At 38.7% G+C, this 25,172-nt stretch overlaps 2 long non-coding RNA genes across 2 annotated transcripts; both read left to right on the forward strand.

Annotated features, from left to right (window-relative positions):
* Positions 1-514: 514 nt before the first annotated feature.
* On the forward strand, positions 515-1,481 carry LOC129726113 (uncharacterized). Its single transcript, XR_008728245.1, has 4 exons — positions 515-675; positions 764-1,017; positions 1,075-1,271; positions 1,342-1,481. It is a non-coding gene; the product is annotated as an uncharacterized LOC129726113 (long non-coding RNA).
* Positions 1,482-6,745: 5,264 nt separating this feature from the next.
* On the forward strand, positions 6,746-8,700 carry LOC129726116 (uncharacterized). The gene is made up of 4 exons (XR_008728248.1): positions 6,746-7,375; positions 7,464-7,716; positions 7,774-7,969; positions 8,040-8,700. It is a non-coding gene; the product is annotated as an uncharacterized LOC129726116 (long non-coding RNA).
* The last annotated feature ends 16,472 nt before the right edge of the window (positions 8,701-25,172 follow it).

Here is a 25,172-nt window from a genome sequence, read left to right on the forward strand (position 1 = left end):
AGCGTTGCATTTTTTTAATGTAGAAATTTTGAGCAGTCGTAATTTGTACATAATCGACAATTTTGTTCAATCCCAGTTTATGTTTGCGATAAATTTGTTTGTTTTAGTGTTGCTATGAGAAAAAATACACAAACCTCACAAAAACAGTGTTGTATCGTTGCAAAAACAGCGATTCTACTATTTGTGAGAACTTTCAAACGTCTGGCAGCTTTGGCTATAATCCAGCGCTGCCATCACTAAAGTGATTCAAGTCGCAAGCTGCAGAAAGATGTCGTTAGCATTTCAAACGAGTAAGAATTTGAAATCTTACACACGATTTCTGGAGTTTTTGTTCTAGCTTGGATATCTGTTATCTGTGATTAAACGTATCAAGTTTTTACTCGCATGTGCTGGGAACACCAGTATAATCGATCTAAACAATCTGAAATTCCTTTATAAAATTATTCAACAGTTGCAATAGCAACTTTCGCAATAGGCCTATTTAATCGAAACGTGTAATGCATGTGCGCCACCTGGTTAATTTTCGAAGAACTAACTAAAAAGTGTCATAGACTTGTTTTCTTGCTGTTGTGCATTTGACCGGGTGTTTTTTTTTCGATTTTTATTGAGTTTTTCGGTCGGTGATTAACTTTAACATGAAGTCATCGGAAAGTAAACGAATTTTCCATTCTACTGGTATGTAATTCTAGTGTTGTAGGGTATCGCTTCTATAATAACTCTTAATTTTTGCTTTAGCTCATTTCGGTTATGTTTATCTTTGCAGGAGAAATCGCGGTGACAAAAGCGGTGAACATTACATTAGGGGCTATTTTGGACTACATAGGAGATTCCATTAGGCCGCTTCGAGGAGGACAATCTGTTCTTTGAATCAGGTCATGTTGTGTGCATCGGTTATACAAATGAAAGTGATTCCATGATTGATATTTGTGGATTTGTGCTCCAAAGTTCCCACCCAGGAGACGTTCCTCATGAAGTTAAACTGCATATTGGCTACGATTTTCGTCTTCATCTCGCTAAGTAATATTTCTACATACTTGATAATTACTAAGAGTTAATCTAAATCGCTATTTCCAGCACTGGCTTTGTAGAATATTTAACATGTACCAGCTCTCGCCAAGCATGGGGAATTAGTAAAAGCGAGAAAACTGATTTATGGGAAGCCAAAGTTGTCAAGAATCTTTGCTGTGCCAGGAAGCATTCACAACTTGCGGTGATTGATCTTGGCAACATGAGGGAATTGCTTAAACAAGGCTTTGATCGTATTATGGATGGTAAGTTTCAAATTATTTTAGGATGGTACTGAAGTAGTTGAATTCTGACTACCTATTTTAATTTTTACAGCTTCACCCGATTCCGCTGTCAAGAAACACATCACCGGAAGAGAGCAAACATGTCATAGATTTCCAGTAGGACCACTGCAAACAAATAATTTGGACAAGTTTCTGACAAACTATGAGCTTCGTGATTTAATTCAAATTTGGGATCAACATCCTACGCATTCAATAGATATAAAATTTGTTTCAGATGACCATAAAATGTTTTATAAAAAACATATAGTCAAAACCTTATCAGAAATTGTAGGGATTTGTATAGATACCAAGTTGCAAGATAATAGCAGCTGTAATGGGTAATGAACGAATGTAAAACCACAAAAACATATTTACGTAGAACCAACTCAGGGCTTCAGCTGAATAGGAATCATAAATATTTTGCACAAGTACAGCTTGCTATGTATGTGTTGAAGCTACATAAATGTGATTTTATTAATTATTCAAAGTTCGAAGATGATTCCGCAATTACAGAAGTTGATTACGATGAAGAGTATGCGTCACAACTAGTAAGTGTATTGAAAATCATCTATTTCTCATACATGTTATCACAAATCGTGGGTAGAGTGTCTAATGTTTGTGCAGGTTAAACTGATAATTTAATATAATGAACATTGAAATACTGGATAGAAAATAGAAACTGGTGAACAAAGACCGAGACGAAAACAAATTTGGAATTTGAAGTTGAGATTCATTGTTGAGGTCACGTTCGTGTAATTATAAGTGAATGCAATTTTGATTTATATATTATGCATTAAGTTGAAAACTGGAGTTGTCGACTAGCGACATTCGATTTTACTCTCATATCGTTCGGATAGGGCTATAATGGAAAACAAAGAAAAAGTAGATAACTTTATTCAAAATTTGGTGTACAAAAACCTGAAAAAACAATACGTCAAAAATTCGCGTACTTACAATCTCCGAAGCAAAACGTTTGCCCCTACTTACAGTATAGGCCAGGCTGTCCTGAAAAGAAATTTTCGGCAGTCGACGGCCCTGGCGAAATACAATGTCAAACTTGGTCCATATTACGTTCCGTGTATAATCCGGGCGAGAGTGGGAACCAGTTCATACGAGCTCACCGATGAAGCAGGAAAATCCATTGGTATTTTCTCAGCTGCTATCTGAAACCGCGAACCTGAAAAGAGAAAAATGAAAACAAAAGCAAATATTGAATCGAATAGAAAAGTAACTAGATTAAGTTGAAACTTATCGTTTAAATCTTCTGCCGTATCCCGTAGACCTCCGGTTGCTGCAGAGCCGGTAGGAAACTGTAACGAAATGAGCAATGATAGGTGATATCATCACCGAACGATGTTGAAATGTGTAGACCTGTGTATGTGTAGTGTCGAGTAAATGTTGTTTTGTCCAGCGATAGAGGGAAATAATATTGACTCACCTTCTCGAACTATTTCTGACATCAATACCTGAAAAAAAATAATAAAGGTTAACAAAAATGATAGGCGATAGGGTTTGATAATTTGATAGAGCGCTCAAAATGAATTTTTCGAGAAGTAGATTTAATGATACTTACCTGAAAGCTGCCCGTAGCCGTAGCTAGTTCGGAAATGAAAGCACAACTGATTTGACAGATAAATCGCTCAAGTTGAGTGAGTTCACTAGGGCGCGTACACACATACCTGTTTATTTTTGCCAGCATGAATTACCTTTGGGCTCTCCCTCAGAGGAAAGCATTGAAATGGTAGGTGCTGCCAAACTCGAGAAAATTGAAAATAATAGGAGGGAAGCCATATTTAATTTCGCTCACTGTTTTCAAAATATATTTAATTTATTTTGAAGATAGTCAGAGGGGTATTGTAACCTGCGGTTCCCAAAAAGACTCTTGGGACTTCATCCCAAGTTTTCCTTACGAGTAAGTACGACTCAAGGAAAAATGCTGTCAACATTGCGAGAGGAGAATGTAGATCACAATATTCTTCGCCTTCATTCTGGCAACCTTCTCTCAGAAGGGTGTGAACGTACTCCGGAATGTATGCGAAAAGATTGCGTAAAAGGGGGTAATGATTAATTACGTCTCGTGTAAATGCGCTGCTGAACGGATGTGGCCGAATGTCAAGATTTGGCAACTAGTGTCAGATCTTGGCCCTCTCTAACAATTTAAGCCCTAGAACTCTCGGCATCTTTCCGGATACGTTCTTTCTGTTCCTAACCGCGAAGGCGAGTAGAAGTGCGCGACGGAAAAATTTAGAGAAAGTTTCCCCCCCTGTTCGGACGGACAATCGGTTCGGAAAGAGGTTAGGGTGACGTGACTTGGAGCACAGAACAGATATGCAACTTCGAACAAAACTCTGCAGCAAATCGGTGCCCAAGCTTTCGCATTCATTTTTTGCTGTTCCATCCTACATTGATTTTAGTTCAGTTCGCTCCAATAGTTTGAACATGTACCAAAAAACTATTTTTTTGTTGCTTTAATGACCAGGCAAAAAGGTGATCTTGAATAGTTGAATCTATCAAAATCAAGTTAAGACAGGATCGCATTCAAGAGATCTTTAAAGTGGAAATTCAGTAACAATTCACAATCAACGTCAATGAAACAAATTAAACTAAAACTCTTTCAACCATTCAAACATTGTCTAACAAATTTTCTTGGATCGTACACCTCACGACTGCTAAAACTATTTTAACCTGTTAGTTGAATATTTTCGTTGGACTTGGAAACCGAATTTCTCGATCAACGTCAATATTTATGTCTCGTACCGTTTTTTATACCTAACATTGCTAGAAATGCATATCAGACGCGCTGTACAAGCACTGCTTACTTCATTAGGTACAAAGTAAAAATTGATTGTCGTTAGTCAAGATATTCAGTTTTCAACTTGGGCAACAATGAAATTCATTAAAAATATATCTACATAAAAACCGTTGCACGTATGCGGGTGGTACTGTACGTTTATCATGAAAAGGCACCCTCGCTATACCAGTACCGGGGAGAACAAAGGATTCTCTCGATGAAAAAGCGGCGAGAGCTCATACAGTCCTTTTGTTGAATGAATGGAATATAAGCATAATGAAATTTCGAGTGTAAAATGCATGCTCTCCACCGCTAGATGTCGATACTTAAAATAAAAAGATTTTGCCTCGTTTTTGGTTTTTCAGTTGAACAGATGTGCTTGGAGGAAAGATCACGTGGCTTTCAGAAACTACCCGGTTCGGCTGTGATATTTGCCAGTTTATCGGCGGCAGTATTAGGCTTGGCTTTGGCGACGGTTCGCCTACCATACAGCCTACCATGGCAACGATTTGGCCACAATTTCGAGCCGTTGTGCTACGTTCTTGGCAGTTTGTTCAACGCATCCCATCATTAACATCGGCATCCGGCTACGGCAGAAGTCCTTTTGTGAGCTGAGGTTGGGGCGCCCGGAGATTCACACATCGTTCGCCAGCGGTGAGGCCTGAGTCGGTGTACAGAACTGTCAGCGGAACTGGAAACAGGGCGGGAATCGCTCCTAGAGGCAGTTTCGTGAGTTTACTAGCATTAAGACGGTGCATAGTTGTAAGAGTACACAATTAATTACTGGGAATTATAGTAGCCGTACATGGCTGGTTGACCGCGAGTTAGTTCATTCCCCTTAGCCGATTGAGTTAATTCCCCTTCACGACGAGAAGACTGTACAGGGTGGCTCGCATCGGCTGACAGCATTAGTTCACCAGTAAACGACACCCCTGAGAATCAAACCCCGACTGGAGTGCAGGTAGCCTACAGTTGGGGGTTTTCGAGGTTACAAGTATATTGAAAAATATCCTAGAAATATCAAAATTTCTACGAAGTACTAAAAACATATTTTGGTCCACCAAATTTTTACTTTGGCCCACCTTTATATCTACAAACGTGTATGGAAATAGTTCGGACTTATTATATTTAAAATCATCATCGGTATTTTTAGAGCAAAAATAGTGGGTTTGAGGAGAACATGCTTCTGCTGTGAATTTTTGTAAATTTTAGGCATCTAAAAATGAAATGATTTGGCTTATAGCGGTTTGACAGGGATTCTCATCTAATTTTATATCGTTAAATGTGATAAATTGAGAAGTAATTACCTGTAAATTGTCACAAGCTGCTTCTTTGTTCACGTGCAATGGCCGAACGGTAATCAAAAAGATGTCAAAACTTGGCATGGCCAAAATATGTTTGCTTCAGAAAGAGGCAAACATATTACGGCCATGCGTTTAACCACTTTTTCAACTTTTTCCAACACGTTAGAGTATACAAACTGTTTCTATGACATTTTTTTGATGTTACTACAACAACGAATTATTTCAAAAGCATACATATTTGGTACAATAGCTTCCGGACGTTGACTTGTATATTACCACTTCCTCTTGACTTTAGGTTGACTCAAACATGACCAGGGATCGGGTGCTACTCATTTTTTTTGCGTGCAAAGCACACGCCTGGGGAGACTGCATTGTGACATGCTACTTGCACTTTCTCGTCTATTTGGAAACGAATGTACAGTGCAATCCGAACTGCTCTTACTCGTCTCTTTAGAAATTAATGTGCAGTCTCCCAAACGGCGTGTGCTTTGCACGCAAAAAACGAGTAACACCCGATCTCTGACTCTCAGGTAGAAAATCTCTCTCTCCTTCGAATCTGCGAGACGCACGAAGATTTTTTGCACAGCTCTGAGTAGTTAGACGATCCCTGGCCATGACTTTGAACATGCACACTTATTCTCGTTTTAATTGTTCAGTACTTTTTATTACGGTCATGTTCAGTAAATGTGAAAAAATACTGATCATTTTGTAATTTTCTCATAAATAACTGATGTCGCTTGAAGTTTTTACCGAATTACCGTTATGCAAAAGGCACTTGACGAGCTCAGCAAAAAACATTACTGACCTTTTCTGTAAACTAAAGTATGCTCTGCACTTTCATGAAGTTCAGTAAATATTTGACGATCTGTTAGCATCTACCTAGGTGTTGCTGAAAACTCTTCAATTGTTTAACTGAACTCTTGTTGTTTTTAACTATACTGTTCGGCAATTTTTCTGCATCTGTCAAAACGAAACATCGAATGTTCGCCATTTTCAAATATTCAAAGAGTTCCGAAGCTGAATTTTTAAAGTGTTTCGCGTGTGATTTTCAAAAAAAAAAAAATGGATATCTTACTTTCAAATCTACAAGAAAACGACGATCTATTCAGTCAGCATATGGAAATTTTTCCACCACAGGAGAGCAGTTTACTAGAAGCCTGCAATAAAAAGCCTGTTTTCATCATAACATTAAACCACAGATAACAGACATCCAAGCTAATTTTGCTTCATGTGTAAAAAGATGCAACGGTTTTTAGCATGTCGCAATACGCAGCATGGTGGCGCTAAGAACGCCTAGTGGTCAATGACTCGATAAAATCGATAGTTTTCCAGCTCTTATCGATATTATTGCAATAAGAAGCGTTGCCGTTTTTTAATGTAGAAATTTTGAGCAGTCGTAATTTGTACATAATCGACAATTTTGTTCAATCCCAGTTTATGTTTGCGATAAATTTGTTTGTTTTAGTGTTGCTATGAGAAAAAATACACAAACCTCACAAAAACAGTGTTGTATCGTTGCAAAAACAGCGACTCTACTATTTGTGAGAACTTTCATACGTCTGGCAGCTTTGACTATAATCCAGCGCTGCCATCACTAAAGTGGTTCAAGTCGCAAGTTGCAGAAAGATGTCGTTAGCATTCCAAACGAGTAAGAATTTGAAATCTTACACACGATTTCTGGAGTTTTTGTTCTAGCTTGGATATCTGTTATCTGTGATTAAACGTATCAAGTTTTTACTCGCATGTGCTGGGAACACCCGTATAATCGATCTAAACAATCTGAAATTCCTTTATAAAATTATTCAACAGTTGCAATAGCAACTTTCGCAATAGGCCTATTTAATCGACTAACTAAAAAGTGTCATAGACTTGTTTTCTTGCTGTTGTGCATTTGACCGGGTGTTTCTTTTTCGATTTTTATTGAGTTTTTCGGTCGGTGATTAACTTTAACATGAAGTCATCGGAAAGTAAACGAATTTTCCATTCTACTGGTATGTAATTCTAGTGTTGTAGGGTATCGCTTCTATAATAACTCTTCATTTTTGCTTTAGCTCATTTCGGTTATGTTTATCTTTGCAGGAGAAATCGCGGTGACAAAAGCTGTGAACATTACATTAGGGGATATTTTGGACTACATAGGAGATTCCATTAGGCCGCTTCGAGAAGGACAATCTGTTTTTGAATCAGGTCATGTTGTGTGCATCGGTTATACAAATGAAAGTGATTCCATGATTGATATTTGTGGATTTGTGCTCCAAAGTTCCCACCCAGGAGACGTTCCTCATGAAGTTAAACTGCATATTGGCTACGATTTTCGTCTTCATCTCGCTAAGTAATATTTCTACATACTTGATAATTACTAAGAGTTAATCTAAATCGCTATTTCCAGCACTGGCTTTGTAGAATATTTATATGTACCAACTCTCGCCAAGCATGAGGAATTAGTAAAAGCGAGAAAACTGATTTATGGGAAGCCAAAGTTGTCAGGAATCTTTGCTGTGCCAGGAAGCATTTGCAACTTGCGGTGATTGATCTTGGCAACATGAGGGAATTGCTTAAACAAGGCTTTGATCGTATTATGGATGGTAAGTTTCAAATTATTTTAGGATGGTACTGAAGTAGTTGAATTATGACTACCTATTTTAATTTTTACAGCTTCACCAGATTCCGCTGTCAAGAAACACATCACCGGAAGAGAGCAAACATGTCATAGATTTCCAGTAGGAACACTGCAAACAAATAATTTGGACAAGTTTCTGACAAACTATGAGCTTCGTGATTTAATTCAAATTTCGGATCAACATCCTACGCATTCAATAGATATAAAATTTGTTTCAGATGACCATAAAATGTTTTATAAAAAACATATAGTCAAAACCTTATCAGAAATTGTAGGGATTTGTATAGATACCAAGTTGCAAGATAATAGCAGCTGTAGGTTACATCGATCAATAAGAATAACTGGAAGTTCTTGTTATCAGTTATATACATATTACAAAAAAAAAACGCAAGTTGGACAAAAAAGATACAGTTATACCTATGTCCCAAATCTTTGCCTACAAAAGCTATTCAGTATGGTAAACAGGTAGAACAGTTAGCATTAGATTGTTATATGAGGAAACGTAACCCTTTGATCAAAAGGTGCGGTTTTGTGATAAGTTTTATAGAACCATGGATAGGTGTAAGCCCTGATGGTGTAGATCCTATAAATGGAGTACTGCTCGAGATAAAATGTCCATTGCTTGGAGCTGACCATAATATAGAATGGGTAATGAACGAATGTAAAACCACAAAAACATATTTACGTAGAACCAACTCAGGGCTTCAGCTGAATAGGAATCATAAATATTTTGCACAAGTACAGCTTGCTGTGTTGAAGCTACATAAATGTGATTTTATTAATTATTCAAAGTTCGAAGTTGATTGCGCAATTACAGAAGTTGATTACGATGAAGAGTATGCGTCACAACTAGTAAGTGTATTGAAAATCATCTATTTCTCATACATGTTATCACAAATCGTGGGTAGAGTGACTAATGTTTGTGCAGGTTAAACTGATAATTTAATATAATGAACATTGAAATACTGGATAGAAAATAGAAACTGGTGAAAAAAGACCGAGACGAAAACAAATTTGGAATTTGAAGTTGAGATTCATTGTTGAGGTCACGTTCGTGTAATTATAAGTGAATGCAATTTTGATTTATATATTATGCATTAAGTTGAAAATTGGAGTTGTCGACTAGCGACATTCGATTTTACTCTCATATCGTACATTATACTTAACGTCGGAAGTAGTGCGCTGTATAGCGCATCTGATTTGCTATACAGCGCATTACTTCCGACGTTAGGTATAATGTACGGTATGAGAGAAAAATCGAATGTCGCTAGTCGACAACTCCAGTTTTCAACTTAATGCATAATACTATACTAGTAGAGCAGAGAAAAGGTACTGGATAATGTGTAGATAACACATGTCACATAACACATAAGGTTGTTAGTTATTCGACTAAAAGCTGTAATTTTTTAAATAAGACAAATTGTAGAGCTATAGAACATTGCTGATCTGTATTGTCGTAAATTATTCACAAATAAATCATTCTAAAACTTATCGTCTTGTAATATAGGAGCTGAAAGATTTACTAATCCACATATAACGGTCATTATTTCATATACGAGATCCAACATGGATGTTTCAATTGAGTTTTAAAATATTCCGAAAAGTTTAACACGTTGAGTTACACGCTCTACGTGAATCCTTGCTTTGGCAATTCTCTCATTCAATATGGCATCAGCAGGAGTATGACGCACGGTTCTCAGAAAAGGTGGGATATGTAGACGAATACCTTTAGCTAAACACTCATTTTCAATATTAAAGCCCTTGTCCACCATAATCTTACTCTAAATGCATCGAAAAAGGACACAAAGTTTTGTTCATTGAATATCTGTTTATCTGAAGCTTTTCCACTGTATGCTTCACTAACAAAACTTACCATTACCGCAGGGGTTACTCCAATTAAAAATTTCACTGTTCTTGCTTTATAATTAGAGAAACATGCGATACGGCAGTTGATACACTTGAGTGTCCCTACAGGAATTTCTGTGCAATCGAAAATACATCGAACATTTTCGAAACCCGCTCTTAAACATAGTGGCATATTATAACCAGTGGTGGGCACCATTCCGCTAATTCGCTAATTCGCTAATTAGCGACGCTAAAATTCAGTTAGCGATTTAGCGATTTCGCTAATTTTTGACCTGGTTAGCGAAACTGTTAGCGCCGCTAAAATTTTGGCCTTCGAAACGCTAATCGCTAATTCGCTAAATTTTGTGGAGAAGCGACAATAGAATTATTTAGAAAAACTGTGAATTGCTGATGGCTCTTGTCAGTTTTTTTACCCTAGAATGGAGTTCCAGTTATCGTACAAGCCACAGGAGCATTTTGAAAAACAAGCACAAGGTCTAGATTGAATTTTTGGCACACCAAGAACTTTGATGAATTGCAATGCGCTTGAAATTATGACAACTTTGGTTCTATTTTTTCGATTCAGATAATTGAATTTTTATGAAAACATTCCTAAGAGTATCTATTTTCAATGCAAGCTAAATAACTTTTGTTATTCTTGTTTTTACAAAATCAAATATGAATACCGTTTCGTGAACCTCTTACTGTAAATAGCTTTAAAAAGTAATTGTTATAGTTTATTTAACCAAAACAGATCAAAGTGGTCCAAATTTTACAAAACATGAGCAATAAATATAGCGATATGACTATTTACATATTAATAAGTTAGCGATTAGCGATTAGCGAAGGTCCGCTAATGTGGGTTTAGCGTTTAGCGATTATCGAGCTAAATTTTCCGGCTAGCGACTTAGCGATTAGCGTCGCTAAATTTTCGGTTAGCGGTGCCCACCACTGATTATAACCAATTTCTTCACGGCTTGGCCAGTAAATAAATTGTCGCAAAACTTGAGATAAAACTTGTAAAGTATGTTTAAAATAATACGAAGCAGTTGCTGCTGATATATCAACCAGAGTTGACAGTGCTGAAAACGAGATGTTTTGCTTTAGCTTCGATAAAGTTAAGATAACCCGGTCAACAGCGTGTGCCTTGAACCGCTTCTGGTATACTTGATCTACTAATGCTTTAACAGATATACAAATGGCATCTAATTGCTTCAGTGAAGCCACTCCTGTCCAAACACTTGCGTCCCGATCTGATTTAATTAGACTCGTGAGTGTGGCTTGTTTGCTAAATTTGGATTTTTTTCCGCGAGCCTGTTCAATGAAATCGATCGGATTATAGTGGAGTACTGGATCGTCCTGCTGATATTGAACGTCGATATAAATTTTATCCTGTTCATTAGAGTTTTTTTTTAAATAGTTTATTTCACACGGCACGATACAATTTATGTTTAACTGAGCCAAGTACATTTTTTTTTGACGTTGACTAACGTCTACATCGAAGTTAGGCCCCTGAATTTGAAAATCTAGTAATTCAACCAGGGAAAACCAGGGAAAAGTGGTCAGGTTTTGAGCGCTTATTTTGCACACATCTATAATCAGGTTTTCGAGGTTTTGACATCAATCGATCAGAAATTCTTTTACGGTTAAATTTATGTAACAAAAACAAACCATTTTTTGAGATAAACTATTGAAAAATTGGTAATCAATATCGATTGTCTAAATCATACCGCGCAGCCAATCACTACCTCTCTTCCCAAGCACAGTCGACACTAACGGATACAATCGATCTGACTTTGTTGTTATTGTTGTTGTCACTTTCTGTTTCCGATGTTTATGCTGCTGCTTGCGGAAAAAACCTTGCAAATATGCATCTTTTAATCATCTTTTAAAATTAACACCAACAAATTTTACGACAGCGGCCGGCGCCCCATCATTTTGATTCCAAAACTGCACCAGTGACATGCGGACGCTAGGTGATAGCAGCTGAAAGGAGGAAAGACAAAAGAGTACCGGTCATCTCGTGCCGGTTTCACCCGTTATGCTGGTGGCTGTTAGTACTAAATGGCACTGCAAAATACTAAAATGGCTGGAATTCTGGACGGACTAACCAAAAACAAGGATATATTCGGCACCTGGCCCCTTTTGGTGCCTCGAAATTTTGTTACAGAAGCGGCTAATTGAATTTTCTGTTTTACCAAATGCTGCTGCTAGCGGAAAAAACCATGCAAAAATGCATGTTTGTGTTGGTGTTAATATTACGACAGCGGTCGGCGCAGCTTTCAAGATAAATTTTTCCTTACCATTCCATCCTTCTTTTTAATTATCTGACGAAGCCTTGGTATAAAACGTACCGTTCGAACATTTCACCCCATCAGTTTCATTACTAAACCGTACCGGCTACATACGGACGCTATCTTGAAAGAATTCTGGACGGACTAACCAAAAACAAGGATACATTCGGCACCTGGCCCCTATTGGTGCCTCGAAATTTTGTTACAGAAGCGGCTAATTGAATTTTCTGTTTGACAAAATGCTGCTGCTAGCGGATAAAATCTTGCAAATATGCATCTTTTTGTTGGTGTTAATTTTACGACAGCGGCCGGCGCCCCATCATTTTGATTCCAAAACTGCACCAGCGATATGCGGACGCTAGGTGATAGCAGCTGAAAGGAGGAAAGACAAGAGAGTACCGGTCATCTCGTGCCGGTTTCACCCGTTATGCTGGTGGCTGTTAGTAATAAATGGCACTGCAAAATACTAAAATGGCTGGAATTCTGAACGGACTACCAGTAAACGAGAATAATCGGCAACTGGTACCTTTTGGTGCCTCGAAATTTTGTAATAGAAGCGTTACATTTCCCTCCACTATTTGTTTCAATGGAATATAAGAATACGGTAGTCAACGTCATGCGGTCGTGTCTTGAATACCACCCTCCTACTATTTAAATTCTAAGTTAGCAGGGAAAAGAGGGAGGCTTTTTTTATTCTCGCGGCCGACTACGAGCTAGTGGGAATTTAAGGTGAGAGGAGGGGTGTTACAATTTTGTTTTTAACTATTTTATATTACAGAATGTATTCATTTGTACGTGGCTAACCAGTGATGTTCTATTTGAGCAGTTTTGGTCTGAGGTGTCTGCGTAAACATAGAGATGCCGAGTCTTCGTTTTAGTGTCTCCAGCCGGGTGTATCATTCTCTTTCAGTTTGTGACAGAAATTGTATTCTAGCAAATAGATAAAAGAAATCAAATTTTAATGCCAGCATTTTTTATAAACCCGTATAGCTGTGTCATGTACTGGAGATCACCGCTTCCCAGAATGTCTCTAACGGGTACGTTCGGTTGTTTTCCTCGGGCCCGAAGGGAATCTATAAGCTCGAACCTAACACCACAGTATTCGGTACACGACCAAACAACATGCTCGATGTCATGGTAGCCATCGCCACAAACGCAGTGATTACTGTCTACAAGCCCTATACGAAAGAGATGCGTGTTTAACGTATAGTGATTGGACATAAGTCTGGACATCACGCGAATGAAGTCCCGACCTACATCCAACCCCTTGAACCATGCTTTCGTCGATACCTTAGGAAAAATGGAATGTAGCCACCGTCCCAGTTCATCTGAGTTCCATGATGATTGCCAACTGTTGAGTGTTCTCTGACGCAAAATGCTATAAAATTCATCATAAGCAATTGGTCTTACATAAATATCGCCATCAATAGCACCCACCTTAGCTAAAGCGTCAGCCTTTTCATTGCCCGGAATGGAACAATGAGAAGGGACCCACGCTAAGGTAACCCGGTAATTTTTATCTGTTAAAGAAGTTAAAACCCGCCGTATTTTCCCCAGGAAATACGGGGTGTGCTTCACAGTCTTCATCGATCGCAGAGCCTCAATGGCACTGAGACTGTCTGTGAAGATGAAGTAGTGGTCATGGGGAGGGTTTCGATGATTTCAAGAGAGTACTGAATGGCAGCAAGTTCTGCGACGTACACGGAAGCAGGAGCATCGAGTTTGTAGGTGGCGGTAAAATTTTCGTGGAAAACACCGAAGCCAGTGGACTCATCTAGATTAGAACCGTCAGTGTAAAACCTTTTATCATAACTAACATGTTTAAACTTATTGGAAAAAATTTTAGGGATCTCTTGGGGTCGCAATTGATCCGGGATACCTGAAATGTCTTGTTTCATGGTGGTGTCAAAGAATATAGCATTATTAGAAGTATCTAAAAGTGCGACATTGGAGGAATCGTATAAAGAAGGATTAATATCTTGAGCCATATAGTCAAAATATAAAGTCATACATCTGGATTGAGATTGAAGGTCGACCAACCTCTCGAAATTTTCAATTACTAATGGGTTCATACCTGTGCATCTAATTAGCAACCGGTAAGAGAGATTCCAAAAACGATGTTTCAATGGAAGAATACCCGCTAGCACTTCAAGACTCATCGTATAGGTCGACTGCATGCAACCTAAGGCAATACGCAAACAACGATATTGTATTCGCTCCAGTTTGATCAAATGTGTGTTTGCTGCGGAGCGGAAGCAGAAACACCCGTACTCAATTACAGACAATATCGTTGTTTGGTAAAGCCTTAGAAGGTCTCCTGGGTGGGCTCCTCACCAGGTTCCGGTAATCGTACGAAGGAAATTAATCCTCTGTTGGTATTTTCGTGTCAGATACCTAATATGGCAAGCCCAGGTGCATTTAGAGTCGAACCAGACCCCGAGATATTCAGCGACTAAAACCTGAGTGATTGTTTTACCCGTTAGTAGGAGCTGCAGCTGAGCTGGGTTATGCTTCCTAGAAAAAACGACCAACTCAGTTTTCTCCGGGGAGAATTCGATACCAAGCTCAAGAGCCCATTCAGACAAATTGTCTAAGGTATCTTGCAATGGTCCTTGCAGATCGTTAGCCTCGCTTCCAGTAATGGATACAACGCTATCGTCTGCAAGTTGCCGTAGCGTGCATGAATTTGCAAGACATTTATCGATGTCATTGACGTAAAAATTATATAAGAGAGGGCTTAAACATGAGCCCTGGGGAAGACCCTTGTAACTAATTCGGGAAGTTGTCGAATCACCATGTGAGAAATACATATGCTTTTCTGACAACAAATTGAGCAAAAAATTATTCAAATTTGGAGAAAGTCCCTGCGAATGAAGTTTCTCGGTTAAAACTTCAACAGAGACAGAGTCAAAAGCCCCCTTAATGTCCAAGAATGCAGAAGCCATTTGCTCTTTTCGAGCAAAGGCGAGTTGAATTTCGGTAGAAAGCAACGCTAGGCAATCGTTCGTTCCTTTGCCCCGGCGAAAGCCAAATTGAGTATCTGAAAGTAAACCATTTGTTTCGACCCATTTGTCTAACCGTAAGAGGATCATTTTCTCCATTAATTTCCGGAGGCAAGAGAGCATAGCAATCGGCCTATAAGAATTGTGGTCAGAGGCACGTTTTCCGGGTTTTTGAATAGCAATGACTTTTACCTCCCTCCAGTCGTGCGGAACAATGTTTAGCTCAAGAAACTTGTTGAACAAGTCCAACAAGCGTCTTTTTGCAGAGACGGGTAGATTCTTCAACAAGTTGAATTTGATTCTATCCAACCCTGGAGCTTTATTGTTGCACGAGAGGAGAGCCATCGAAAATGGAGGCTCTTCCGTAGCTACTAGAGATGGTCGGGTATGGGAAATTTGTTACGTACCCGACTCATCGAAAATTTTCAAACCCGTACCCGACCCGAACCCGAAGTCTGGTTTGTTTAAAATACCCGTACCCGACCCGAACCCGAAAAATATCTATTCTAACTACCCGTACCCGACCTGTACCCGATAGAAAAAAAACGCCGAAACTGCCGGTACCCGACCCGTACCCGACCCGTCCTGGTTTTTTTTTTTTAATTTTTTTTTGTTCAACATGCCTGGGTACCTCGTACATTTTATGCACTGATTGTCATATGTGGTTTCTCGAGATGATGGCCGGAGCCAGGCTAGAACCGAGTGTGCGTGTGAACGAATGATAATGAACCCAGAGTTTCAGGCGGGTGGTCCACTATAAGAAATCGGTCCACTATGAAAAGTGCATGTCTGGTAAAGTTTAAAATAAACGACGAGTTTTATAAACACACTAAAGGGTCAAACTAATTTTAAAAGGTCAAAATTAATATAGTTTATAACTTGAGAAAAATTTGATAATTCACTGCAAACCTGTAATTTTGAGTATAGATTCGGTGTCATTGATAAATTCTAAAAATCAGTAAAAAACAGATATTAAATAAATAAATAAATAAATAAATAAATAAATATTTAAGTGCTTAAGTCCAAAATATGAGTGCAATATCATAGAATTTGATTTTTTTATATTTTTTCAAAACTCGGCATACTGACGTTTTTTGACATATTTAAAAATAAATATATCATTACTTTGAAACGCTCTGCAGCTTCAATGATAGCTTGATTTTTTTTGGCCTCGAAGAAAAAGTTGATTTGTAGTTAGTTTTTATTACCTGTTAGGGTAACGGGGGTATTTTGGCCCACATGCATATTTTGGCCCACCCGGTAACATTTTACGCGTTTTTTCTGATAAATTCAATGAATATTATAAACCTATGCATGCAACATTGAATAACACACCTAAGAATCATACTACACTATAATTTTCGGCAAAAAACTGGCTCTAGGTAGTGTTATTTTGGAATTAGTTCATACATATTCAAAGTCATGGCTGAGTCAACCCAAAGTCAAGAGGAAGTGGTAATATACAAGTCAACGTCCGGAAGCTATTGTAACAAATATGTATGCTTTTAAAACATTTCGTTGTTGTAGTAGCATCAATAAAATATCAAAGAAACGGTTTGTATACTCTAACATGTTGGAAAAAGTTGAAAAAGTGGTAGAATGCATGACCGAAATATGTTTGCCTCTTTCTGAAGCCAACATATTTTGGCCATGCCAAGTTTTACCATCTCTTCGATAACCGTTCGACCGTTGCACGTGAACAAATAAGTAGCTTGTGACAATTTACAGATAATTACTACGCAATTTATCACATTTAACAATATGAAATTGGATGAGAATGGCTATAAGCCAAATCATTTCATTTTTAGATGCCTAAAGTTTACAAAAATTCACAGCAGAAGGATTTTCTCCTCAAACCCACTATTTTTGCTCTAAAAATACCGATGATGATCTTAAATATAATTAGTCCGAACTATTTCCATACACGTCTGTAGATATAAAGGTGGGCCAAATTAAAAATTTGGTGGACCAAAATATGTTTTTAGTACTTCGTAGAAATTTTGATATTTCTAGGACATTTTTCAATATATTGCATTGTTAAACGGTGTATATTAAAATAGACACTTTGCTTTTACCAATGGTATAATAGAGTAGGTATTTATGTTGTAAAGTTGTGTTTGTTTTTAATGAACTGTGAGAACACTTCCCAAAGCTGGCCAAAATACCCCCGTTACCCTATAATATATAATATTGTTTTAATTTTTATAAAAAGAATTTTTTTTGCGAAATTGGGTTGATTTGAGGAGTTGTGCAAAAACTACGTGAGCTGTTTTTGAAAAGAGGACGCCCTGTGGCGTTGCTTGTGGTTGAAGATTATGTAATTCTGTTTAAAAAAAAAGTTAGGGGAGAAGTGCTAAAAAATCAGGAAAAATTAAGTCACGTGCTTTATGAACGTCTCCAAATAAAAAGTGGAATGGAGATTCGTGTTCAGCACCCCAAAATTAAGTATATACCATATTTTTGTCGTATTTATCGACACTTTTTTTTACTTGGCAAGCATTTGTATTAAGTCGCCCCACTATGCAATGCTCCGCGGTTTTCCTGACAGTTATGAAAAAAGCCCGACAAAAACTCCATTTAAATCAAAACCGTTGCAGGAAGAACTATTCAATCTAACATTAGAAAGCGATAGCATGATGTCATTCCCTTGGTGCATAGACTGCCGACAACTGTCAGAATAGGTATTGGGCGATCTCTCGTTGAGTGATGATGGGCGATTTTCTCTCCGATCTTACCGATTATCGACATTAAGAAAACGCCCAGGCTTGAAATGATAAAAATTGAATTCTCACAATGCACGAAAATTGAATTACCCGTACCCGACCAATTGAGAATTTTTCAAACCCGTACCCGACCCGAACCCGAAGCCTTGGTTTTTTAATTACCCGTACCCGACCCGAACCCGTAGAATATTTTTTGGCGTTACCCGAAACCCGACCCGAACCCGTCGGGTACGGGTCGGGTACGGGTTTCGGGTAAAAATACCCGTACCCGACCATCTCTAGTAGCTACTAAAAACGCGTCGCGAAAGGTTATCTGTTCCGGTATAGAGTCCGGGCAGACCTTTTTGGCAAAATCGAGTATCCAGCGGCCTGAATATTCCTCGCTCTCATTAGAAACGTTACGATTCCGCATGCGTCTGGCCGTGTCCCAAAGAGTGCTCATCGCTGTTTCCCTTGACAACGCGTTTACAAGCCGCCGCCAGTATCAGCGTTTTTTCGCTTTAATTAAACTCGTCATCTGTCTATACAGTACATCGTACTTTCGGAGCAGATCAAGAGTACCGTGTTTTCGGTAGGCCAAATACACCGAGGACCTTTGCGCGTACAGTTCAGAGCACTCTTTGTCCCACCACTTGTGGGGAGGACGCTGTCTAATCGTTACCCCGGGTATCGGTTTCGTCTGAGCTTGAGTCGCGGCGTCGATGATCAAGCCAGAAGGGAACGCGTATTCTTCCTCTGGAGGAAGTTCCTCGTGAGACTCGATGGATTCCGCTATGATCGTCTCATATGACTTCCAATCAATATTACGAGTAAGGTCGTATGAAATATTGTTTGGGTCCGGGGGAGTTGAACCATTAGCAATTGAGATAACGATTGGTAGGTGATCACTACCGTGGGGATCATTGATTACTTTCCACCGGCAATCTAACGCTAGTGATGTCGAGCAAAGGGATAGGTCAAGCACGCTTTCACGAGCTGGAGGGTTAGGTACACGTGTCGCTTCCCCAGTATTCAAAAGTGTCATATTGAAGTCATCGATTAAGGAACAGATTAACGAAGATCGGTTGCCGTCGTACAGCGACCCCCATTGCGAACAGTGGGAGTTAAAATCTCCCATTGTCAGAAAAGGTGCGGGAAGCAATTCTGCTATATCAGAAAGTTGCTTCTGTTCAATCCGCGCGGATGGAGGTATATATAGTGAAACAAGGCAAAGATCTTTTCCATTCATATTGGCTTGAATGGCAACGACTTCAATACTCGAGATCGAGGGGAGGTTGATTCTGAAGAAGGAATAGCACTTTTTAATCCCTAAAAGTACCCCTCCACCGTGTGAGTCTCGATCTCGACGAATAATGTTAAAATCGTGGAAATTGAGTTGATCGTTTGAATTGAGAAAGGTTTCACAGAGCGCGAATGCGTCACAATTGTATGTATTCAACAAATGAGAAAATAAATCGAATTTGGGGATGATACTTCTGCAATTCCACTGTAATACAGTGATAAAATTCCTAATCTCTTTCGCCGTATTAGTCATCGAAAGATATAATAGCTGAAATGAGGGGCCAAGTTGCTGCTAGTTGCTTCAAAAAGGTTTTCACTGTAGGAAGAAGGGCAAGAAGGATATTTTGTAGGGGATCTGGTATGTTGAATGTTTTAACTATCCAGTCCACAATATCAGAAAATTTTATGAACCCTGTTTCTTTTTATCTTCTGATCGAGAAATGGGTGCACGAGGGGTTTTTGGTGCCCCAGGAAGCGGTGGGTACTCCTGGTTTGATTTAAAATTAAAACCGGGAGGTACTTGCTTCGGTTTTTCTTCACCGCTTCCTTTTTGTGTTGGTCATACCGCAAGGGGTTATCTTGCGGCCTTTGCGAGAAAGATTAGGAGAGTTGATCATTCTCCTCTTCCTTGATCCTTCTGGCATGGCATAAGAACACCCTTCGACGGGATCGTCAGAGGTACCCTCATCGGTTGGCAAAAAGGAAAAAATGTTTCCTGTCGAGGGTGGCTAAGCCCTCTTAAGCATTTCTGCAAAAGAGCGCTTTGATCGTTCCTTGAGGGAACGCTTAATTTTCTCCTCGCGCTGTTTGTACGCGGGACACGCCGAAAGGTCATGCCGAGTTCCCTCGCAGTAAAGACACTTTTCAGTATCCTCACTGCAAGCGGTCTCAGCATGATTGCCTCCGCACTTACTGCAGCGTGCCTTGTTGCAGCAGTAGGTGGCTGTATGACCTAACTGCTTGCAGTTTTGGCAATGCATGACCCGCGGTACGAACAAGCGTACAGGCAGACGAACCCTGTCCAAAGAGATGTAGTTCGGCAGTGCGGATCCGGCGAATGTTACACGGAAGGAATCCAAAGGGAGGAATTTCTTCTTCCCTTCTTCGATGGATACTGAATGCAATTGCTTGACATCCAGTATCTTTACATCTTGAATCAGGGGGTTTTTGAAGCAGCCAACCCCGTGACGCAAAATGTCATCGACCATGAGGCTTCCTTCGGTAACCACACCGTCGATCTCCATGTCCTTGGCAGGGATGTACACGCGGTACTCCCTTGTAAAGAGCTCGTAGCTAGCAATTTCGTTTGCTTGCTTCAAGCTACTCACGACCAGCGAAGGAAAAAAATCACCTCTAGCGATTAATAAATACATATAAAACAAGCCTAGGATGCGTCGACATCGTCGTCAGTATGCGAAAAACAAAGTATCGGTGCTGGTGCACTCTTTTTGCTTTCCTCTTTACGATAAATTCCTATTCATTAGTGTAAACCACAATACGTGGTTCTCAATGTGCACAACTCGGTATATGAAGTTATTCCTCTCTGTTACACAGAGGGATCAGAACTTGTTATATCCTTATTCATTTGACTCATGAATATGATTTTTTGTCAGAAAAAGAAAGGAAATGACAGTGTATGCCCTCCTACTCTCGCTTAAACTCAACCGCTGCCGAAGTAGTCCCTTCCCCCACACATTCCCTCTCACCGCACCCAACCTCTGCTGCTGTTCAGGCGACATGATTTTCTCCTGTTGCTATCCTTTCTTCCCGTAACTATCGGTCTATGGAGAGACAAACGCAACGATCGAATCGCTTCTCAGAGCTGATGTAGTCTAGTCATGTGTTTGTTTTCTCCCAGAAACCTATGCACCCTATCATCATTTCATCATGGGTTGAGAGGATTCGAGTTTAGTCGCGGCCTGTACTCTTCGTAAAGTGCACACATGATGAATAAACGACGATTGCATCATATTCGTTTCGTTTCCATCACTGCTCACGACAACTCGCAGTTTGTTCGGCCTCACCTTCGTAATCTCGGTTACGGCCGAAAACTGTTTTGCCAGGTCTTTGCCTATTTGAATTATATTCAAAGGTTTTTTTATGGGCCGGAAGTAAACAACGTAGGGACCGCTAGCGGCATCTGGGTAAGCTTTTACCCGTATTTCCGGTACCCTTGGTACGGGGCTAGGTAGCGGGGGTGGTACAGGGGAAGGTAAAGGAGAACTGCTGGGGGAAATTTCAATTTCTTCCCCATTTGTTTCAACATCCAGGAAAAGTTGCACCTGCATGTCGTCCATTTTGCGGGAGCGTTACGCTCTACCGCACCCAAACGATAAATATTCGAATGTGTGGGGGGGTTCAAATAGTTGATATTAAATTTTAAAAACAATTTTTCAAACTACAAGGGATCAAAATAAAAAAAGACAGTAATACTAATACTAATAACAATAGTAATAATAATAATAATAATAATAATAATAATAATAATTATAATTATAATAATAATAACAACAATAATAATAATAATAATAATAATATTAATATTAATAATATTGATAGTAATAATATTAATAATAATGATAAAAAATCTAAAGTGAATACTTCACCAAACGTCTAAGTCACGACCTCACGGCTGATAGTAGGATCAATCGAGTGTCTCCGCAGAACAAACAATGACGATCCAGCTTCGTGTTGTGAAACAGTGGCCGTATTCTACACGCGACCTCGTAGATGCCACTTGTAGTTGACTTCCACTCGCTCGATCGTATGATGGTCCGTGCTGCTGGCGGGGTAATAGCGGTGCGGGAGAATTATTCTTGCTGATATATCAGCTGCGTATCAGATCACTGGCGGGGTAGCCTGCCCCTACCAGTGTGCAGAAGATGTTTCTGCCGATAAACTGCAGGCTATTGTTATCGCACAACACAAGAACTAATCGAAAAAAAACACCCGTACGATAACTCGTGTATTGTTATTTTGCGAATCAAGCGGAGATAAACAATTTGCGTCTAATCGAGACGAAAGCAAAACAACGAATGTGTTCATTAGAGTTGTGAACATGGCTTATTTCACCATAGGCATCAGCATATATTTGACCGTCGTTCAATGTTGGATTACTCGAGCTGCACGTAGCATTTATTGCAAAACTGTTGCGGTCAGCATCCGAAGCATTATTAGCCAGAAACCCATCCAAAGTACTCGAATGTTCTTTTAATTCTCTATCGCCATTACCGCTGAGATCTCTGAACGATCGAAGATCATCAGGTATGCCTGAAGGGGATAGATCATGGTTGAAGCGTCTCCTACAAGACACACGAGCAATTTTACTGAGTTTTATATCATGTAATCTTACCTGCTCTGTAATCTGAGGGTAAAAAGTGTCGGCTGCATACTCTGGAATATTTCGTCGGGGTCGTGACTCTACGGATTGCATGCTTCCATTGCTTACAAACATTTCTGTCGTTGTAAGGAAACATGTGTAGTTTTATTCCTTTTTTTTTTTATTTTTTTTTAAGGGGGGATTTGTTAGTAGCTTAAGTATTTATGATAAATATTAGTAAATAATGAGTATGTGTGTCCAATCACAAATGTTGACTTCTCAACACTGTTAGAAATTTGTAATTTTAATTGTTAGGATTTGTTTGCTTTCGCAATTAGGACTTATCATTCGTAGGGATTTAAACCTACTTGTCAGAAAAGGGGAAGTAAACTTACAACTAACTTAATTGCTAACTTATTGGCTATAAAGAGAGCTTATCGTAGCAATTGAGGATTGCAAGCGTTTCTTCCTTGTTGAACAGCAACTTGACCAGATCGGTACAGCATAAAGCATTGCTGGTCTAAAAATTTGTTTGTAAATCAAAAGTTTGTTCTTTAAACAAAGTTTAGAATTCCTGTTAATAAGAGGATATAAACATCTCGTATATTTGATGCACTTGGCTTGTATACTCTCAATGTGCTCTTTGAAAATAAGTTTTTATCATAAATTAGTCCCAAGTACTTAACCTTGTCGGACCAACTTAAAATAACCCCATTCATCTTGACAACGTTATTATTGTTTGGCTTGAGGAAAGAAGCCCTAGGCTTATGAGGAAAAATGATCATTTGAGTTTTAGAAGCATTGGGAGAGATTTTCCACTTTTGCAAGTAGGAAGAAAAAATATCTAAACTTTTCTGTAATCGACTGCATATGACACGAAGGCTTTTTCCTTTTACGGAAATGCTTGTGTCATCGCAGAACAATGACTTTGTGCTTCCTGGAGGCAAATCAGGAAGATCTGAAGTGAATATGTTGTACAGGACTGGACCCAAGACTGAACCTTGAGGTACACCTGCTCTGACAGGAAATCTATCAGATTTTGAATTCTGATAGACAACCTGCAGAGTTCGATCAGTAAGATAATTTTTTAAAATTTTGATTAGGAAAATTGGAAAATTACAAGTTTGCAATTTCACAATCAAACCTTTATGCCAAACACTGTCGAATGCTTTTTCTATGTCTAAAAGAGCAGCTCCAGTGGAATAACCTTCAGATTTGTTAGCTCGTATCATATTAGTAACTCTGAGCAATTGATGAGTTGTGGAATGCCCATGACGAAATCCAAACTGTTCATTTGCAAAAATTGAATTTTCGTTGATGTGTGACATCATTCTGTTAAGAATAATTCTCTCAAACAGTTTACTTATTGAAGAAAGCAAACTGATTGGTCGATAACTTGAAACTTCTGCTGGGTTCTTATCCGGTTTTAAAATTGGAGTAATTTTTGCATTTTTCCATAATTTGGGAAAATATGCAATTTTGAAGCAGCAATTGAAAATTTTTACTAAAAATTCCATTGTGCTCTCAGGGAGATGTTTGATTAGTAAATTAAAGATTCCATCGTCACCAGGTGCTTTCATATTTTTGAAATTTTTAATAATTGATTTAATCTCATTCAAGTTAGTTTCAATTATTTCTGCAGGTAAAAAATTCTGGGAAGAAATTAAATCAAATTGACGTGTGACATCATTTTCAATTGGACTCACAAAATTCAAATTTGAGTTATGAACACTCTCAAACTGCTGAGCAAGTCTTTGAGCCTTTTGTTCATTGGATACAAGAAAACGTTCACCATCTTTTAAAACTGGAATAGGCTTTGAAGGTTTCTTAAGAATCTTCGACAGCTTCCAAAATGGTTTTGAAAATGGTTTCAATTTTTCAACTTTAGTCTCAAAATTTTGATTTCTCAGAAGAGTAAATCTATGTTTAATCTCTTTCTGTAAATCTTTATAAATTGTTTTAAAAACAGGGTCACGAAAACGTTGATATTGACGTCTGCGGACATTTTTCAAACGAATTAGAAGTTGAAGATTTTCGTCAATTATTGATGAATCAAATTTCACTTGAGCCTTTGGAACAGAATAATTCCTGGCATCAACAATTGCACATTTTAATGCTTCCAAAGCGGAATCAATATTCACTTCGTTTTGCAAATCAAGCTCATTATTGAAATTTCTCTCAATATGAGTTTTGTATCTTTCCCAATTAGCCTTGTTATAATTAAAAACAGAGAAACTGATTCATGTGATAAAGAAAAAGTTATTGGAAGATGGTCAGAATCAAAGTCAGCATGTGTGATCAAATCACTACATACATGACTTTGATCTGTTAGCACCAAATCAATTGTTGAAGGGTTTCTTACAGAAGAAAAGCATGTAGGACTATTCGGAGACAAAATAGAATAGTATCCTGAAGAACAATCATTGAATAAAATTTTGCCATTGGAATTACTTTGAGAATTATTCCATGAACGATGTTTAGCGTTAAAATCGCCGATTATGAAAAATTTCGAACGATTTCTGGTGAGTTTTTGTAAATCACCTTCAAAATAATTTTTGTGCTCGCGTGTGCATTGAAATGGTAAATATGCTGCGGCAATAAATAAAATCCCAAGTTCAGTTTGAACTTCAATTCCCAAAGTTTCAATAACTTTCGTCTCAAGATGGGGAAGAGCACGATGTTTGATTCGGCGATGAATAACAAT

This window comes from Wyeomyia smithii, chromosome 2 (assembly GCF_029784165.1).
Source record: "Wyeomyia smithii strain HCP4-BCI-WySm-NY-G18 chromosome 2, ASM2978416v1, whole genome shotgun sequence".
NCBI lineage: Eukaryota > Metazoa > Arthropoda > Insecta > Diptera > Culicidae > Wyeomyia > Wyeomyia smithii.